Genomic DNA, 19,522 nt, shown 5'->3' with positions numbered 1-19,522 from the left:
ATCCTTAAAAATTGCATTTCCCACATATGATAGTTCGTGCCATCACATGAAGTTTCTTCGTCCTCTCTTTCGTTTATCTGTACTATTATATAAAACGAACTTTGTCTGTTTGCCTGTGTGTCTGCGAGTTGGTTCCCTATGGACTCGGAAAAGGCTGGGCCGATTTTTTTAGGAAATTTAATACGAACGTACTTTATGTGCCTGGTAATGTTCTTAGATAGGTTTGTATCGGAATGTCTTCATAAGTATTAATAATTGATAATCAAGATAATCCAATAAAAGAAGGGACAAGCGATTTTCACCAGAGTTTACACCTTACACAGCCTAACATCACGTATTTGAGAAGTTTTATTACCACACAAGCAGTAAGGCCAGGCATATAAAATCAACAGTAGGTTCTTTGATATGACAGAAGTGTGTTTGAAATGAATGTTTCTGTTTAAAGCATGATTGAAGCATGATACTTGGCTTTTACATTTTAAACTTTAATGTGACAGTTCGCAATACATTGTAGTCTACATTGCAATGTATTGTGGATTGTCACTGTGGGGGCGAGGGCATGTGAAGCTTCTTCCCGGTGCATGGAGATGGGTCCCCAACTAGAGCATGCAATCAATTGATTTGATTGAAAAATGGGCGATTTCACTAATTTCAATGGCAATAAAAATATGGGAGTATGAAACATTCGTTGATCATCATTCAATCCCGGGTAACGTCGGGTCTCTCTGCTAGTATTTTCATAAAACTAGTTTTCATTATTGTTAGTAGTGTTTCGTTTGTAATGTTTAGATTTGTATCCGCATCTCCTTAAGCTCCCCCTTTTTTGTTATAGTTTGTTTAATATCTACATGTTGTCTGGATAGTTTTTTTTTTTCTTACTTGTCAAATATTTTTGTCCGTGAAATTGTGGTGTTTTCTTTTTTGTAGTCGATCCATGCCATGGTTATGTTCTCTTTGTTATCGCCTTCTGTACCCACTAAAAAGATATCATCAAAGATGAAACAATTGGAACTTAACTAAGATAAACAAATTTCTACTTTACACATTTTTAAATGAATTGTTCTATAGGCAGACGCTTCTCAGATTGATATGCCGATATCTATCTCGTGCACACATGCACACAAACGTTACTCAATACACATCGGTTGTTTGCTCTTGTCATGATTTCCGATTTGTCTGACAGGTGGCGTCTCTACTTCCTGTTTTGCGTTCTCTCTATCCACTTCCATTCTTTACCCATCTCTGCCCTTTTCATCTGAACCGTCCATGTAGACAGACGCACATTTCCATATGCCTCAATAGGCGTACTTTCATTTTAAGGTAAGGCGACATAATGTATACACTAATAAACTCTTATGAACACGTGCATACACAACGAACATATCACAAACATTACAAGTTAAAAGGCATGTTTACGTGCATATACCCACAGACACACACATGTACACAAAACACTCACTTGTGACTGTACGCTCCTAATCTCAACAAAGCACTTTCCATGGAATGGATTTATTTTTCCCGCTCTAACTTGTGACTGTGCGCACCTAATTTTGACTAATTTCAACTAACTGTGCAGACCACTTGTGCACGCTTCCTAGATTCAGCAACACAATGCAGTCTAGGACCGCAAATCTCTCGCACTTACAATTCACAGTGGCCATCCTGTAATCTTTCCACACAGTTACAGAAGCTTCAAACTCTCTTTGTTTGATACCCTTTCCTGTCACAGCCTCTTTTCTACTTAGCTTCTCAGACTGATATGTGCACACACACATACACACACAAACATTATTCAACATGTACTGGAAGGGAAGAAATTATTAGAGTAGAAGGCTTTCCAACATTTAAGAACCTCAAAGTTGAATGGGTGGGATTTTGCTGCTTGTCAGGTTAGGGGCATGTACATTTAGGGGACATAAGTGCTACAAGTTAATCAGAGCACATTCCATAAAATTACTTGTAAAACAGACACAGGGATGCGACATAGCAGTGATGGGCCAGAGGTTTGAACTTGACCGACAGTGCGGGACCTATTTGATTTGAGACTCTTTTCTGAACCCTGTCCAAGAGTAATAGACTAGTTGTAGATGCTTCAGCTCATATGTGGCAACAATACTCCATGCATGGGCGAATTGTGACCTTGTGAAGATATTGGATACTCTCTGATGTTAGTAATTTTCTAATCTAACCTGCATGTGTGTTAGTTTATAGATGTTTTAGTTTCTAGGTGAAGACATTAAATTTGTGTCACTCGCTCTCTTTTCATAGCCTCGGGGGTTCCTTAAAAAAGAAAACCGATATAGATGGCGTTTAGCGATACAACATTTTTTGAGGTATTAATATCGAGATCTTTATCCTGTTTTTTAAATTCTTTCCGCAGCTGTGTCCTTATTAAGTGGAATGTTTATATCTATCTAGTTAGGTCGGTTTGAGGAATGACATGCTTGAACAAGTCCTGATAGTTAACTTACCTACATAATGACCCGACTGCACATCCCCTGTTAACAATCATGGAGAGGGGTGTAATTATACTTAAGAGGCTGTCGGGAAACTAAGCTGCCCAAGTTTATCGATTAAAGTAAATAAAAAGATAAATACATTCTATTCAACCACGTATATTGGCAAACTTTCAGAAAAAAATAAAAATAAAAAAGTGGCCAAGTAAATAAATAACATCTATATATTAATACGATAGCGTGTGTGTTCTTTTGTGTGTCACGCTTACATCCGGGTCGCTTAATTGCTATGTTCATCTGTTTGTTGTCATAAATAATTTTACCAAGAATTTTCATAAGTTTTGGTTTCGGTTTCGACTATAGTTGATGGCCCTTAAATCATCTATTTTTTTTATAAATAATTTTATCAAGAATTCTTCATAAGTTTTGGTTTCGGTTCCGATTATGACTAAAGGAACTCAACTTATATATATATATAATGTTTTCTGATCTTGTGTAATACACATATATAAATAAATATTATGCTCTTATATTGATTTTCTTTATAATCAAGCATTTTTCTGGCTGAGGTTTTTTCCACAAACCTTACACAGATATATATATATATATATATATATATATATATATATATATATATATATATATATATATATATAAATGTAAAGTTGGTTCGTTCTAAAGAAATAAAATCATGTTTATACGTTACCAATTTATTTGAAATTTTCAGACAACCAATTTTTAGAGCCGAGGTATGTTTTTATGTTATTAAAATAAATTTACCTAATTAAAATTAAAATATTAAATAAAATAAATATATTTATTTATCGGTTCTGCGAATCTGTTCTGTTGATAAAACTGAACTTCCGGTTCGATTCATTTCACAGCCACGATTTGACGAAAGGTTTAATTTTCTGTTAACTCGATAAGTAAAAAAACAAAAACAAAAAAAAAACATATTTCATTTGTTTATCTTCCAAATTTTTTAATTTACACATCTTTTCTTTATTATATAAGGCAAAAAAAAAAAAAGTTTGTTGCTTGCTTTTGAGTTTGTTTTTTTTTTTTTCTATATAAGATTACTCATGCAGAGAGTGATCCGTGCTGAAATAATGTTATTATTTAAAAAGTCATTCTTAACATGGGGAGGTAAGGATGTTTTGTACCTATTCTGTACTTTAACCTTACAATTGAATAAATAAAAAATAAAAAAATCGTAAAACGTTATTTAAACGTGGAAATATGATTTAAAAAATAGCGCGGCTCTCTGCATTAGCACCATTTTTATTTATTGTTGTTGTTTCACGAATTTTCGGCCAACTATTCCTCTGGCCTTCATGAAAAGAAGTCATTTTATAAATGTTCAGTAACTTTTTCCTTTTATTATTCTTAAAGAGTAAAACTTTTCTTATTCATGAAAGGAGTTAAGCCTACGTAAATAAATAAATGTTTGTACACGTGACAAATTATCAATAAATGGTTTAGTTACTTTTTTTAAAAAATGTTTGTAAAAGTGCGAAAGGCGACGTTACGTTGTACAAACATTACTCCCATGCTTTATTTCTATACTTATAGGTTTTTGGAATTTTTTTTCACTGGATTATTATTGATTGGACACTAATTAAACAGATTATTAAAAAAAAAAATGTAAAAAAGAAATCATTATTTCGACATTTGAAAGTGGTGCTGTGCTCACTTTTTAGTTACAACGTTCTGATAAATCAGTCACCCATTTTGTAAGCAATAAAAACGCGGTATATCAAAACCATAGAAAGTAAAAATAATGAGTCTCTACCGCATTTGTAAGTCAGAAATATATTTGTTTCTCAAAGAAAAAAAAATAGAGAGAACAGGACTTTTTTTAATTGTTTTCATGAAAATAAAGTTTCGAGATTTTTATTTTTTTTTTTACTTATCATAACAAAAAAAAAACACACAGTTTGTGTGTGTTTTTTTTTTTTAATTGTTTTTGTGAAAGGTGAGTTTTTTTTCAAAACTTTTGTTTTGTTTCTTTTTAATTTTTTAAAAGTATTATAAATTTCACTAACATGCTGGAGAAATGTTTAATAATTTGGTATTTTTTTACATTAGATCCACCTCAACAATTTTCCTTTCAATGACGACATTTATAGGTTTCCGAGTATGCTGAACACGCAAATTGCATTGAAATTTTGCGGAAATAAATAGTTGTATTATGCATTGTATTCTTCGGCGGCCATCTTTTTACGTGCACACGCGCCATAAACAAATACACACACGTAAAAAAGATGGCCGCCAAAGATTACAATGCATAATACAACTTTTTATATCTTGATAACTACTTATTTCTGCAAAATTTCGATGCGATTTTCGTATTCAGCATAGTCGAAAACCATTTCAAGTCGTCATTTAAAAGAAAATTGAGGAGGTGGAGTGGACCTAATCTAAAAATTTACCAATAATTTTTAATCCCGTACGCCTCCCGATACATTGCTTCGTCAACATGCGACCATTTTATATCTCCCGAAGACACTTCCGTATTTAGAAAAAAAAAATAAATAAATAAATAAATAAAAAGTGACCGATTTACCAGAACGTGGTAACTAAAAAGTGAGTATCCCTTTCAAATGTTGAAATGATTTTTTTTTTTTTTTCAATTTTTTTTCATAATCTGGTTAGTGTTCAATCAATAATAATCCAGTGAAAAAATTTCAAAAAACCTATCAGTATAGAAACTCCACCACGTAAGTAAATAAATAAAAAATGTTACGTGCGCATGCGTAGCAGTATCAGAATTTTTGTAGGAATTTTTGACACCCCTAACACGAAACTGCGAATACAATATAAACATCTCGGAATTTCTCTGTTAAAAGTGGGTTATTTATTTTATTTATGGATTATACTTCCAAAATAAACTATTACAGTTGTTTTAAAAGTAATAGAAATATTTTTTTTTTAAACATTAATGAATTTTCCGAACTCAATATTTTTCAATTTTTAAACTCAATATTTTTCAATTTTTAAATTTTAAAAATCTATCAAAATTTTTCTATTGATTCTATTTTTACGATATTTTCAGGGTCAATGTGAAATTTTATGTTCTTTCCAATAAATCGAATATAATATTTTAGACAAATGTTTTTTTTTTAAATTCACGAACCCCCCCCCCATACCAATTTTAAGTGTCTATTAAAAAGTAAATACTTAATTTAGTAACCCGAAAGTAAATATTTAATTTACTCACAAATTGAAGAGTAAAGGTCAATACATAATATATTCAAATTTAAAAAAAAAACATAGTGTTCTTTTAGAATTTTACCTGTAAAGTTTGAAGTTTAAAACCTTTTTTTTAAACCACGTTATTTGTTTTTTCTTTTCTTTTTTTTTTAATGGAACCTTGGTCCTTGCTCCTTTAATTGACAAAAGAATTAGGGCTTGAATTACATTTTTCGAGGAGTTATAAGCTTGGAAAGACAGGGGGTCGAATAATTCACGCCTCCCATTTTGTAAATGTCTAATAATAATTAATTTAGAACCCGATAAGTACATAATTATTTACTCACAAATTGAAGAGAAAAGGTCAATACATAACATAATATATTCAAATTTAAAACAAAAAAAACATAGTGTTCTTTTAGAATTTTACCTGTAAAGTCCGAAGTTTAAAACCTTTTTAAAAAAAACACGTTTTTTTTTTAGTTTTTTTTAATAAAATCTTGGTCCTTGCTCCTTTAATTGAAAAAAAAATTAGGGCTTGAATTGCATTTTTCGAGGAGTTATAAGCTTGGAAAGATGGGGTGGAATTATTCGCTATTTTCACGAAATTTCTGACACTGCTACTAGGGGGGTACTAAGGGAACGACCATTAAATAATTCTGCGGGTCGCCATGGAACTCAACGCCCAAGGAGTATCAAAATAGTTTTCATGATCTGAAGAAATTTTTTTTTCCGAAAAGTGGGTGATCACTTTTCCATCTAAATTTAACTTAAAATGAGCACCTACTTTCTGGCCACCTGAGGAAGGGGCATTTATTTTCGTGTTTATTGGCTTAAAGGTTTTTTTTACAAGGCAGTTTGGTACGCGAATACATATTTAACAGTTTTCGTTTATGCTCACGCATAGTATAAACAAAGGCTACGTCTGTGAAATGGAAAATAGTCCCAGAGTTCAGGGGTTAATACCATGCAAAAGAAATCAAACAAAAAGACTTTTAAGCCAAGAAACACACAGAAAGAAAAAAAAATAGCATCCATTTTTTTTTCTATCGAATTCATTTGCTGTTTTTATTGAAAACTATTTTCCCCCGGATTTTTGATATAATTTTCCATTAAGGGCTGTGTGTCTCACGTTCGTAAATAACAAAATTTTTTTTGTAGATTTTGGTGTGTTAAAAACGAATCTGCAAACCGTTTCCGTCACAAAAAAAATAGTTTTTATGATATGAAGAAATTACTTTTTCGAAAAAGTGGCGATCACTTTTCCATGTAAATTTAACTTAAAATGAGCACCCACTTTCTAGCCACCTGAGAGAGGGGGGATTTTTTCCCATGTTTATTGACTAAACAGCTTTCGTTTATGCTTACGCATAGCGTAAACGAAGGCTACGGCTGTTAAATAGAAAATAGTCCCAGAGTTCAGGGGTTATTACCATGCAAAAGAAATCAAACAAAAAACTTTTTAGCCAAGAAACAGAAAAATGCCCCTCTCTCAGGTGGCCAGAAAGTGGGTGCTCATTCTAAGTTAAATTTACATTGAAAAGTGATCACCCACTTTTCGAAAAAGTAATTTCAGGAATGTCATGAAAACTTTTTTTTTGCTACGTAAACGGTTTGCAGATTCGTTTTTAGCACACCGAGATCTACAATAAAATATTTCGTTATATATGAACGTGAAACAGGCCTTAAAGTAAAATAATACCGGATTTTTTTTAGCAGATTTGCCGTTTAGTTGTACAAATATCCTCACACCAGGTAATCACTAAAAGGGATTTTTAAAAGTCGTCACCTGTATCGAGCAAAAGTTTAAAACCACCGATTATATGCCAGCCTACATCATGGTAACATATATTGAGTGAGTTCCTAACAGTATTTTTAGTTTAAACTCATTTTCCCAAAATTTCCCCAAACTTAACATGTTCGATACAGTCTGCCGCCATTTGTATTTTTCAGATATACCGATAAACATTGAATGTTTTTGAACCGATTATACATTACATAAAAACACTAAAATCTTATCCAGTTAGGTAGAACACTTACTTTTCTTGCCTTTGATAACATTTATTTGTTATATATTTATTTTTTGACAATTTCTTTGTATCTGTGTTTAGTAATATAAACCCTTTTCATTTAATGTAACGTTTAGTCGGCTCGAAAAACAGTGTTTATTGGTGTATTTGAAAGCTACAAATGGTGGTGGACACTGTTGATTACTTTAAGTTAGAGAAAGTGAGTTAAAACTAAAAAACTATACAAAATACTGTCAGAAACCTATCCATTATGCCAGCCTATGTCATGGTAACATATGTTCGGTGAATTTCAGACACTGTTTTGTATAGTTTTTAGTTTTCAACTTACTTTCCCAAACTTAACGTATTCAACAGAATTCGCGACCATTTCTGTTTTTTGAGCCAATTAAACATTTTACATTACATAAAAACACTAAACAATTATCCAATTAGGTAGAAACGTAAATTACCTTACCTTTGCTTTCATTTATTTGTTTTTGGACGACTTTTTCGAATCTGTGTATAGTAACCCCCCCTCCCCCCACCATCAACCAAATATTAATTACTAAATCACATTTTTTAAAACAAAAAAAAAAGCATTTAGCGTTTCAACATTTTTGCTACGTTCGGCTTCATCCACTGATTGTTGTTCAAGTCCAAAACATGAATGATTGACAGAAACTCTCGAGGATCCAGATCAAATTCTGCAAGAGCACCATTTTTTTCAGTTTCGCCTTCTTTTTCACTTTTTGCAGTGGATTGCTGTACTAATATAAGAAACATGCATTTTCTCTTTCATTAAATTTTTCCATTACACCAAATTGAGCCACTGCAACGCGTGGCAGGGTACAGCTAGTATATATATATATATAAAGCCATGTTCACGACTTCTGCTCGTGACAACATTCTAAGGATTGTCGTTTGTACTCTCCCGAATTTGGTGTTTAGTAGTTCTTAATTTCCTTCATTTTCATAAAATTATTTGGTGGCTATGAGGTAGGGGCTCGGCAAATGGAGCAGAAGGTGATTTTGTGACTGGGTTCAAATCTCATGATCGGCAGGAATTGATAAGCGTGAAACACTAGTGTCTGTAGGTAAAAACGAATAATTATTATTTAAATAGTATATATATATATACCGTATATTTCGGCATATAAGCCGACCATCAGATAAGACGCTGTACAAAATTGGAGCAATTTTTAATAAATTTATTATATCGCGGTCGTATAAGACGACTGCTAAATCATGAAACCATATTATTTATTATATATCGGTTGTATAAGACGACTGCTAAATCATGAAACCATATTATTTATTATATATCGGTCGTATAAGACGACTGCTAAATCATGAAACCATATTATTTATTATATATCGGTCGTATAAGACGACTGCTAAATCATGAAACCATATTATTTATTATATATCGGTCGTATAAGACGACTGCTAAATCATGAAACCATATTATTTATTATATATCGGTCGTATAAGACGACTGCTAAATCATGAAACCATATTATTTATTATATATCGGTTGTATAAGACGACTGCTAAATCATGAAACCATATTATTTATTATATATCGGTCGTATAAGACGACTGCTAAATCATGAAACCATATTATTTATTATATATCGGTCGTATAAGACGACTGCTAAATCATGAAACCATATTATTTATTATATATCGGTTGTATAAGACGACTGCTAAATCATGAAACCATATTATTTATTATATATCGGTCGTATAAGACGACTGCTAAATCATGAAACCATATTATTTATTATATATCGGTCGTATAAGACGACTGCTAAATCATGAAACCATATTATTTATTATATATCGGTCGTATAAGACGACTGCTAAATCATGAAACCATATTATTTATTATATATCGGTCGTATAAGACGACTGCTAAATCATGAAACCATATTATTTATTATATATCGGTCGTATAAGACGACTGCTAAATCATGAAACCATATTATTTATTATATATCGGTCGTATAAGACGACTGCTAAATCATGAAACCATATTATTTATTATATATCGGTCGTATAAGACGACTGCTAAATCATGAAACCATATTATTTATTATATATCGGTTGTATAAGACGACTGCTAAATCATGAAACCATATTATTTATTATATATCGGTTGTATAAGACGACTGCTAAATCATGAAACCATATTATTTATTATATATCGGTTGTATAAGACGACTGCTAAATCATGAAACCATATTATTTATTATATATCGGTTGTATAAGACGACTGCTAAATCATGAAACCATATTATTTATTATATATCGGTTGTATAAGACGACTGCTAAATCATGAAACCATATTATTTATTATATATCGGTTGTATAAGACGACTGCTAAATCATGAAACCATATTATTTATTATATATCGGTTGTATAAGACGACTGCTAAATCATGAAACCATATTATTTATTATATATCGGTTGTATAAGACGACTGCTAAATCATGAAACCATATTATTTATTATATATCGGTCGTATAAGACGACTGCTAAATCATGAAACCATATTATTTATTATATATCGGTTGTATAAGACGACTGCTAAATCATGAAACCATATTATTTATTATATATCGGTTGTATAAGACGACTGCTAAATCATGAAACCATATTATTTATTATATATCGGTCGTATAAGACGACTGCTAAATCATGAAACCATATTATTTATTATATATAGGTTGTATAAGACGACTGCTAAATCATGAAACCATATTATTTATTATATATCGGTCGTATAAGACGACTGCTAAATCATGAAACCATATTATTTATTATATATCGGTTGTATAAGACGACTGCTAAATCATGAAACCATATTATTTATTATATATCGGTCGTATAAGACGACTGCTAAATCATGAAACCATATTATTTATTATATATCGGTTGTATAAGACGACTGCTAAATCATGAAACCATATTATTTATTATATATCGGTCGTATAAGACGACTGCTAAATCATGAAACCATATTATTTATTATATATCGGTTGTATAAGACGACTGCTAAATCATGAAACCATATTATTTATTATATATCGGTCGTATAAGACGACTGCTAAATCATGAAACCATATTATTTATTATATATCGGTTGTATAAGACGACTGCTAAATCATGAAACCATATTATTTATTATATATCGGTTGTATAAGACGACTGCTAAATCATGAAACCATATTATTTATTATATATCGGTTGTATAAGACGACTGCTAAATCATGAAACCATATTATTTATTATATATCGGTTGTATAAGACGACTGCTAAATCATGAAACCATATTATTTATTATATATCGGTCGTATAAGACGACTGCTAAATCATGAAACCATATTATTTATTATATATCGGTTGTATAAGACGACTGCTAAATCATGAAACCATATTATTTATTATATATCGGTCGTATAAGACGACTGCTAAATCATGAAACCATATTATTTATTATATATCGGTTGTATAAGACGACTGCTAAATCATGAAACCATATTATTTATTATATATCGGTCGTATAAGACGACTGCTAAATCATGAAACCATATTATTTATTATATATCGGTTGTATAAGACGACTGCTAAATCATGAAACCATATTATTTATTATATATCGGTTGTATAAGACGACTGCTAAATCATGAAACCATATTATTTATTATATATCGGTTGTATAAGACGACTGCTAAATCATGAAACCATATTATTTATTATATATCGGTTGTATAAGACGACTGCTAAATCATGAAACCATATTATTTATTATATATCGGTCGTATAAGACGACTGCTAAATCATGAAACCATATTATTTATTATATATCGGTTGTATAAGACGACTGCTAAATCATGAAACCATATTATTTATTATATATCGGTCGTATAAGACGACTGCTAAATCATGAAACCATATTATTTATTATATATCGGTTGTATAAGACGACTGCTAAATCATGAAACCATATTATTTATTATATATCGGTCGTATAAGACGACTGCTAAATCATGAAACCATATTATTTATTATATATCGGTTGTATAAGACGACTGCTAAATCATGAAACCATATTATTTATTATATATCGGTCGTATAAGACGACTGCTAAATCATGAAACCATATTATTTATTATATATCGGTTGTATAAGACGACTGCTAAATCATGAAACCATATTATTTATTATATATCGGTCGTATAAGACGACTGCTAAATCATGAAACCATATTATTTATTATATATCGGTTGTATAAGACGACTGCTAAATCATGAAACCATATTATTTATTATATATCGGTCGTATAAGACGACTGCTAAATCATGAAACCATATTATTTATTATATATCGGTTGTATAAGACGACTGCTAAATCATGAAACCATATTATTTATTATATATCGGTTGTATAAGACGACTGCTAAATCATGAAACCATATTATTTATTATATATCGGTTGTATAAGACGACTGCTAAATCATGAAACCATATTATTTATTATATATCGGTTGTATAAGACGACTGCTAAATCATGAAACCATATTATTTATTATATATCGGTCGTATAAGACGACTGCTAAATCATGAAACCATATTATTTATTATATATCGGTTGTATAAGACGACTGCTAAATCATGAAACCATATTATTTATTATATATCGGTCGTATAAGACGACTGCTAAATCATGAAACCATATTATTTATTATATATCGGTTGTATAAGACGACTGCTAAATCATGAAACCATATTATTTATTATATATCGGTTGTATAAGACGACTGCTAAATCATGAAACCATATTATTTATTATATATCGGTCGTATAAGACGACTGCTAAATCATGAAACCATATTATTTATTATATATCGGTTGTATAAGACGACTGCTAAATCATGAAACCATATTATTTATTATATATCGGTTGTATAAGACGACTGCTAAATCATGAAACCATATTATTTATTATATATCGGTTGTATAAGACGACTGCTAAATCATGAAACCATATTATTTATTATATATCGGTTGTATAAGACGACTGCTAAATCATGAAACCATATTATTTATTATATATCGGTCGTATAAGACGACTGCTAAATCATGAAACCATATTATTTATTATATATCGGTTGTATAAGACGACTGCTAAATCATGAAACCATATTATTTATTATATATCGGTTGTATAAGACGACTGCTAAATCATGAAACCATATTATTTATTATATATCGGTCGTATAAGACGACTGCTAAATCATGAAACCATATTATTTATTATATATCGGTTGTATAAGACGACTGCTAAATCATGAAACCATATTATTTATTATATATCGGTTGTATAAGACGACTGCTAAATCATGAAACCATATTATTTATTATATATCGGTCGTATAAGACGACTGCTAAATCATGAAACCATATTATTTATTATATATCGGTTGTATAAGACGACTGCTAAATCATGAAACCATATTATTTATTATATATCGGTTGTATAAGACGACTGCTAAATCATGAAACCATATTATTTATTATATATCGGTCGTATAAGACGACTGCTAAATCATGAAACCATATTATTTATTATATATCGGTTGTATAAGACGACTGCTAAATCATGAAACCATATTATTTATTATATATCGGTTGTATAAGACGACTGCTAAATCATGAAACCATATAGTAAATCCTACGATTGTAACAGCAAAGTCAACTATTTGAAAGGCTGTTTTCCTCTTTGCTTTTATTATCATGTCTGGTATCATGGCTTGGCAATTTTGTCTACTCGTACTTTAAGATAACTTCATGCTTTTTATATTTTCAATAATAACTTGTTCTTGTACTGTTTATCTGTGTGCGCAAAGCTCTCTGTTTCTCCTATTTAAATGTAATGTAAACAAGCATATTGCTGCCCAACTCCTCATCCAGGTTGTTCCTATAAAGTTTGCCCGTATAAAGCTGGGCCATATCACAGTAGCCCCTTACGGTTCACTGGCAACATGTCTTGCTTTCAAACTGTTGCACAATTTTCAGCAGATTACTTTCCCAATCCAGTCATGTCTATTTTACAAACCTTTTGTTCAGCTTACTGTATACACTTACGATGCAGTTTACTGTTTCGTCTCTTTGTCCACATAGTCTACATTTACTCTTTTCTTGTGTCTTTACTATCTTGGCTTTCATGTGGTTTATTTTGATGTACAACTGTCATGAATTCAAAAAGGATATGTGAAAAAAGGGTAAAAATCGTCAGTCATCATCATCATCATCATCATCATTAAACCCATGATGATGATGATGATGATGATGATGATGATGATTATGATGACAGTGATGATTTATATCCTCTTTTCAGATATTCTTTTTACGACCATATCCATAGTTTCTCTTTTGCAATTTTTTTATATAGATCATGTTGTTATATATTAGGACCTTATACCGGTAGGTAGAGATTATGTTGGGTCGTATGAATTTCAGGAGAGTTACATTAAGTACATATGAGGACGACCTGGAGGCGAACGGAGATGAACTCAGTGCACCTGGTGCGATTAATGCAAGGGTTAAGATGTCAGCTCTCTAGATAGAACATGCTAAACGTAGGTGTTTATGACTGCATAAGAAATTATTAGGTTGGTGCAAAAATAATGTCGTTTTTTTACCTTCAACTAAATATATAAAAACGACATTATTTTGCCCCAAACTAATATCACACGTTTGACGATTGGAACAGAGTGTTGAAGCAGTTCGCATTAGGGAAGCCAAGAGAAAAGACACAGTGATATAAGTGAATATTTTCTCAATTTCCTGTCTGTTCGTTGATCAATTTTTGATTAAGTAAGAAAATTAAATAATAAGAAATTAATTTTAGCTTATCATTTATAAGGAATAAATTTATAGTCTCTCCCTCTACCCCTTGTGAACGAACTTCTCTTTTCAATAAAACCTTTAAAACCATCAACAAATCTCCTTCTGCTTTCATACATAAGTAATCCACCTGAATTAAATAGCCACTAGACGATGCAACAATACAAATCAATGACCACACACATAGAAAGCGACGATAGCTAACTTTTTCTGTATAAATATAAACGAAATCATCCCTCCGACCGTGACCCTATGCCACTCAGTCTGCCATAAGGACTGAAAATCGAAAGCAAGAGTCAATGAACGAAAAGCTTTCAAATGTGCCGGTGGTGTCTTTTGGATAAGAAATAAGTTTAATGAATATGTCAACACGTGATAACTCCGCAGCGGTATTTTAAAAATCATTTTGGTGCTAAATTGTCCTTATTATAATTCTTTTGTTGGATGTCTCTTGGATAAGAAGAAAAAAGCTTAATAACTTTAAACGGAAATTACAGTAATGTATTCCATTTTCATTTCATTCGTAAATATGGGAGGGGAATTTATCTTCAAAAATTTTTAATTTCGAATTAGAGCTACGAACTTTTACTCAGTAAATATTAATAAGTCCTTTAACCTCCCTTCTTTTTTTTTTAATGGAGAGTAGATAACGCATTATGGATGTGTTATCGGCAGCTCTCGTTACTCTTGCTTCTCCTTATTTGTCCCTCAGTCCTCATTTCCAATGAGTGATTTTTCTGACAAAGGGTGAAGAAAAAGCTGTTTTCCAGGATGGCAGTACTTCGTGAACAGTAGCCTGAGATGTCGGAAATTTTCTGTTTCTATGTCTATCCTAGTGGCCATGTCACTAGTAAGGGTGCTGGAGGTGAACGTTTCATCTGGGCAGACGTTATCTGCCTGATAGTCAGGGACCCGAAACTTGGATTAACCACTAAGGAGGCTGTCCTATCAACAGGTGCAAAGTACTGGGGCTGCTGTATTGCCATTTGGTAAATGGATTCTGGACCATGCAGTAGTTTCTGGTGGGGCCTCTCAATGCCATACTAGTGGGTAATTGTTACGGCTTTACTTTATCATGTGCTACAAAAAAAAATTCCTGTTTTTTTCTCTCTTGCTTTCCCTCTCTGTCCTGCTCTAACCAAGTCTGTCGACCTGTTCCAAAAATCCCAAATCCGCAACATGAAATATCTCCAGAAAAAAAAATCACGAATAAACCTAGAACCCCATCCTCCAATGTAGACCCCTACTACCATATCTCCTTCTCCAACATCAGGGATCTATGTTCCAACCTTCCAGAGGTTGAAACCCAACTACAAGAGATGAAACCGGACATATTCTTCCTAAGCGAAACTGGCATAGGTCCAACTACTTCCCTAGACGAGTTCATAATTAAAGGATACTCCAACTTAACATCTAAATCTGACCCCCAAGATCGCCATGGGCATGGAATATGTGGCTACATTAAAGATGGCTTTCCGTGTGGTAGGGATATCTCCAGTGAAGACCATAATTTACCTTATATGTGCTTCTGGGTTGCACTTGCTTACACCACTGCATTTATATTTGCCCTCTATCACCCCCACAACAGCGGAGTTACTCTCTTTCTCTTCCTTGCAACCTCTCTCTCTCTCACACAGGAGAGACGTTGCGAGCCTGTCTTTGTTTTATCGTTACTTCCATGGCAAGTGCTCGTCTGAGCTCCAATCTCTGGTCTCCCCTCGCCAATCTTTCATGAAAAACACCCGTCTAGCTGAAATCACAGTCAAAAATTTTCCCCACTCTTTATCTGTGTCAAAACCAAAACTTAGATTTCATGAACAAAGCTTCTTTCTTAGAAGTGCAGGCCTATGGAACTCTCTTCCGTTTGCCTGTTTCCCACCTGACTACAACTTGGATGTCTTCAAATCCAACATAAACAAATTCCTGATGAACCGCACCCTTAAGTAAGACACTTTATCAAATCTCAACACTAACGTACTGCATACGCGATAACCCTTATCCCTGAGTGGCTTCTGGGCCTTGATAAGTGGTGACCACCTTGTAAAAAAAAAAAAAAGAATGAAGACTAAATCTGTGTATAACAAAAAAATAGTATTTCTTGATTGCACACCAGTGATAACCTATGGGTACACAAGTATGTGTTTGGTGAAAAGACGATTTGCTTCCCTTCATTGAATGTTTTGTGCTATGAAATGGTACAATGCTCTTCTTTTCTTATATGTTTTTCCGTCCTTTTGTCTCCCATTTCACTTCTCTCCATATTGTTCATCTTGGCACTGTTTTTATTTGGGGGGGGGGTAATCATCTTTTCTGTATTTTGTGGTATGTATTTCTATAGTTCGTAATTGTTTTGTCTGAATCTATATATTTATAAAAGTGAACATGCCTGTGTATCTGTGCGTGTGTGTGTGTGCATTTCCCTACGCAATAACTCTGTCAATTTTTAGTCTACAGACTCGAAATTCGATATACAGGGTCAGGAGATTTGGGAAAATCTATGGGATCGGTTTTCGGCCAGAAATTTGGCTGTTAAGGGCTCAAAGTTCAACGATTTGACCAAACTCCTCGGACAATTTTGGGTCTAAACACTTGAAATTTTAGATATAGGTTCCTTGGACACGGATCTAATTTAATAACTTGATTTGAGCCAAAAACAATAAATGTTAAGGATCATAATAGAGTCAAACTTAAAAAAAAATTGACGTCTGCGGTCTCTACCAAATTACTCAGAAAGTTTCTGGTCTAAATATTTGAAATTTGACATAAATGGTATTCAGAGATAGAGCAAGCTTTTTAATCGATTTGGGTCGAAAATTTTTAGTTACCAATATATAAATGTATGTATGTATGTATGTTTGCATATCTAAAACTTTCGACAGATGCATATCTAAAACTTTCGACAGAGGCAACAGATTTTACCAAGATCAGTATTGTTTAAAAGTTTGACCTTTCATACGACAAATATCGAAAAATTGGCTAAAAACATTAATATCTTCATCTTCAACTGGGAACTTTTCTACAAAGGGGGGTCGCTTTTTTTCGCTAATATTTTTGAAAGTCATCCTCTCCTTTCGATTGTCTAGCCTTAATTTTAAAACATGCCACTTCCGATTTGGCTGTGGTCGTAACAGCATAGACATCAAGTTTTTTCCCTGTTCTTTTCCTCCTTTGCAGTACGAGTTCGAGCCTGCCTTCCTACTAACAATTTTTTTTTCTTTCCTCAACAGACACATACAAACACCCGGGCAACGCCGGGCTGAAATGCTAGTAATCTATCTATCTATCTATTTATTTATATATCTATAAAAGTAAAAGTGTCTGCCTGTGTGTGCGTGTCTGTGTGTGTACATTTCCCTACGCAATAACTCTGTCAATTTTTACTCTGCAGACTCGAAATTTGATATACAGGGTACTGAGATTTGGGAAAATCGATGTGATCGGGTTTGGCCAGAAATTTGGCGATTAAGGGGTAAAAGTTCAACGATTTGACCTTTGAGAACTCTAACAAACTCCTCTGACAATTTTGGGTCTAAACACTTGAAATTTTAGATATAGGTTCCTTGGATGTGGATCTAACTTAATAACTTGATTTGATCCCAAAACAATGAATGTTAAGGGGTCATAATAGGGGTCAAAGTTTAAAAAAATTGACCGTTTTTTTTTTTTTGTTTTTTTTTTTTTGTTTTTTGCTCAGCATACACCTCCAACCACCCGGGCAACGCCGGGTTGAAATGCTAGTATATCTATAAAAGTGAACGTGTCTGTGTGTCCGTGTAGGTGTCTGTCTGTTTGTATGCATGTATGTATGTATGTCTGTGTCTCTGTGTACATTTCCCTACACAATAACTCTGTATATTTTAGTCTACAGACTCGAAATTTCATATACACTGTACTGAGATTTGGGAAAATCGATGTGATCGGTTTTCGACCAGAAATTTGGCTGTTAAGGAGTCAAAGTTCATCGATTTGATTTTTGAGAACTCTACCAAACTCCTCTGACAAACACTTGAAATTTTAGATATAGGTTCCTTGGACATGGATCTAACTTAGTAACTCGATTTGAACCCAAAAGAATAAATGTTAAGGGGTCATAATAGGGGTCAAATTAAAAAAAAATTGAACGTTTTTTTTGTTTGTTTTTTTTTTTGCTCAGCATACACGTCCAAACATCCAGGCAACGCCGGGCTGAAATGCTAGTATATCTATACAAGTGTGTGTGTGTGTGTGTGTGTGTGTGTGTGTGTGTGTGTGTGTGTGTGTGTGTGTGTGTGTGTACAATTCCCTACGCTATAACTCTGTCAATTTTCAGTCTACAGACTCAAAATTTGATATACAGGATACTGAGATTTGGAAAAAATCTTTTTAATCCGTTTTCGGCGAGAAATTTTCCTGTTAAAGGGTCAAAGTTCAAGGATTTGACCTTTGAGAACTCTACCAAACTCTTCCGTCAATTTTGGGGCTAAACACTTGAAATTTTAGATATAGGTTCTTTGGACAGGGATCTAACTTAATAACTTGATTTGAGCCCCAAACAATAAACTTTAAGGTGTCATATAATAGGGGTCAAAGTTTAAAAAATTTACCGCTTTTTTTACTTTTTTTTTTTTTTTTTGCTCAACATACACCTCCAAACACCCGGGCAACGCCGGACTGAAATGCTAGTATTTAATATTTTACAAGTCCGATTTTCGTTTCTTACATTACTATAATTATTGTTGCGGTTGTGGTTGTAGTTTTTAATATTATCATTATTATTATTATTAATATTATCATTATTATTATTACTATTATTATTCACTCACTCATTAGAAATAATCACGTGTTTGACGACTGAGACAGTGTCGAAGCAGTTCGCATTGGATAAGACATACCCAAAAATGTAAGGCTATAAGTGAGTATTTTATTGAGACCTGTCCGTTCGTTGACCAATTTTTAATTAATTAAGAGAAATAA

At 32.6% G+C, this 19,522-nt stretch overlaps 1 protein-coding gene across 2 annotated transcripts in view; it reads left to right on the top strand.

Moving 5' to 3' along the window:
• The window catches only part of LOC145298312 (chondroitin sulfate synthase 1-like), a 146,248-nt gene that overhangs the window by 116,109 nt on the left and 10,617 nt on the right, over positions 1 to 19,522 (top strand). The gene's annotated exons all lie outside the window — the stretch shown is intronic.

This window comes from Euprymna scolopes, chromosome 2 (genome assembly GCF_053919585.1).
Source record: "Euprymna scolopes isolate OS-2025 chromosome 2, ASM5391958v1, whole genome shotgun sequence".
Classification (NCBI taxonomy): Eukaryota; Metazoa; Mollusca; class Cephalopoda; order Sepiida; family Sepiolidae; genus Euprymna; species Euprymna scolopes.
This window is presented reverse-complemented; position numbering and strand designations above follow the sequence as displayed.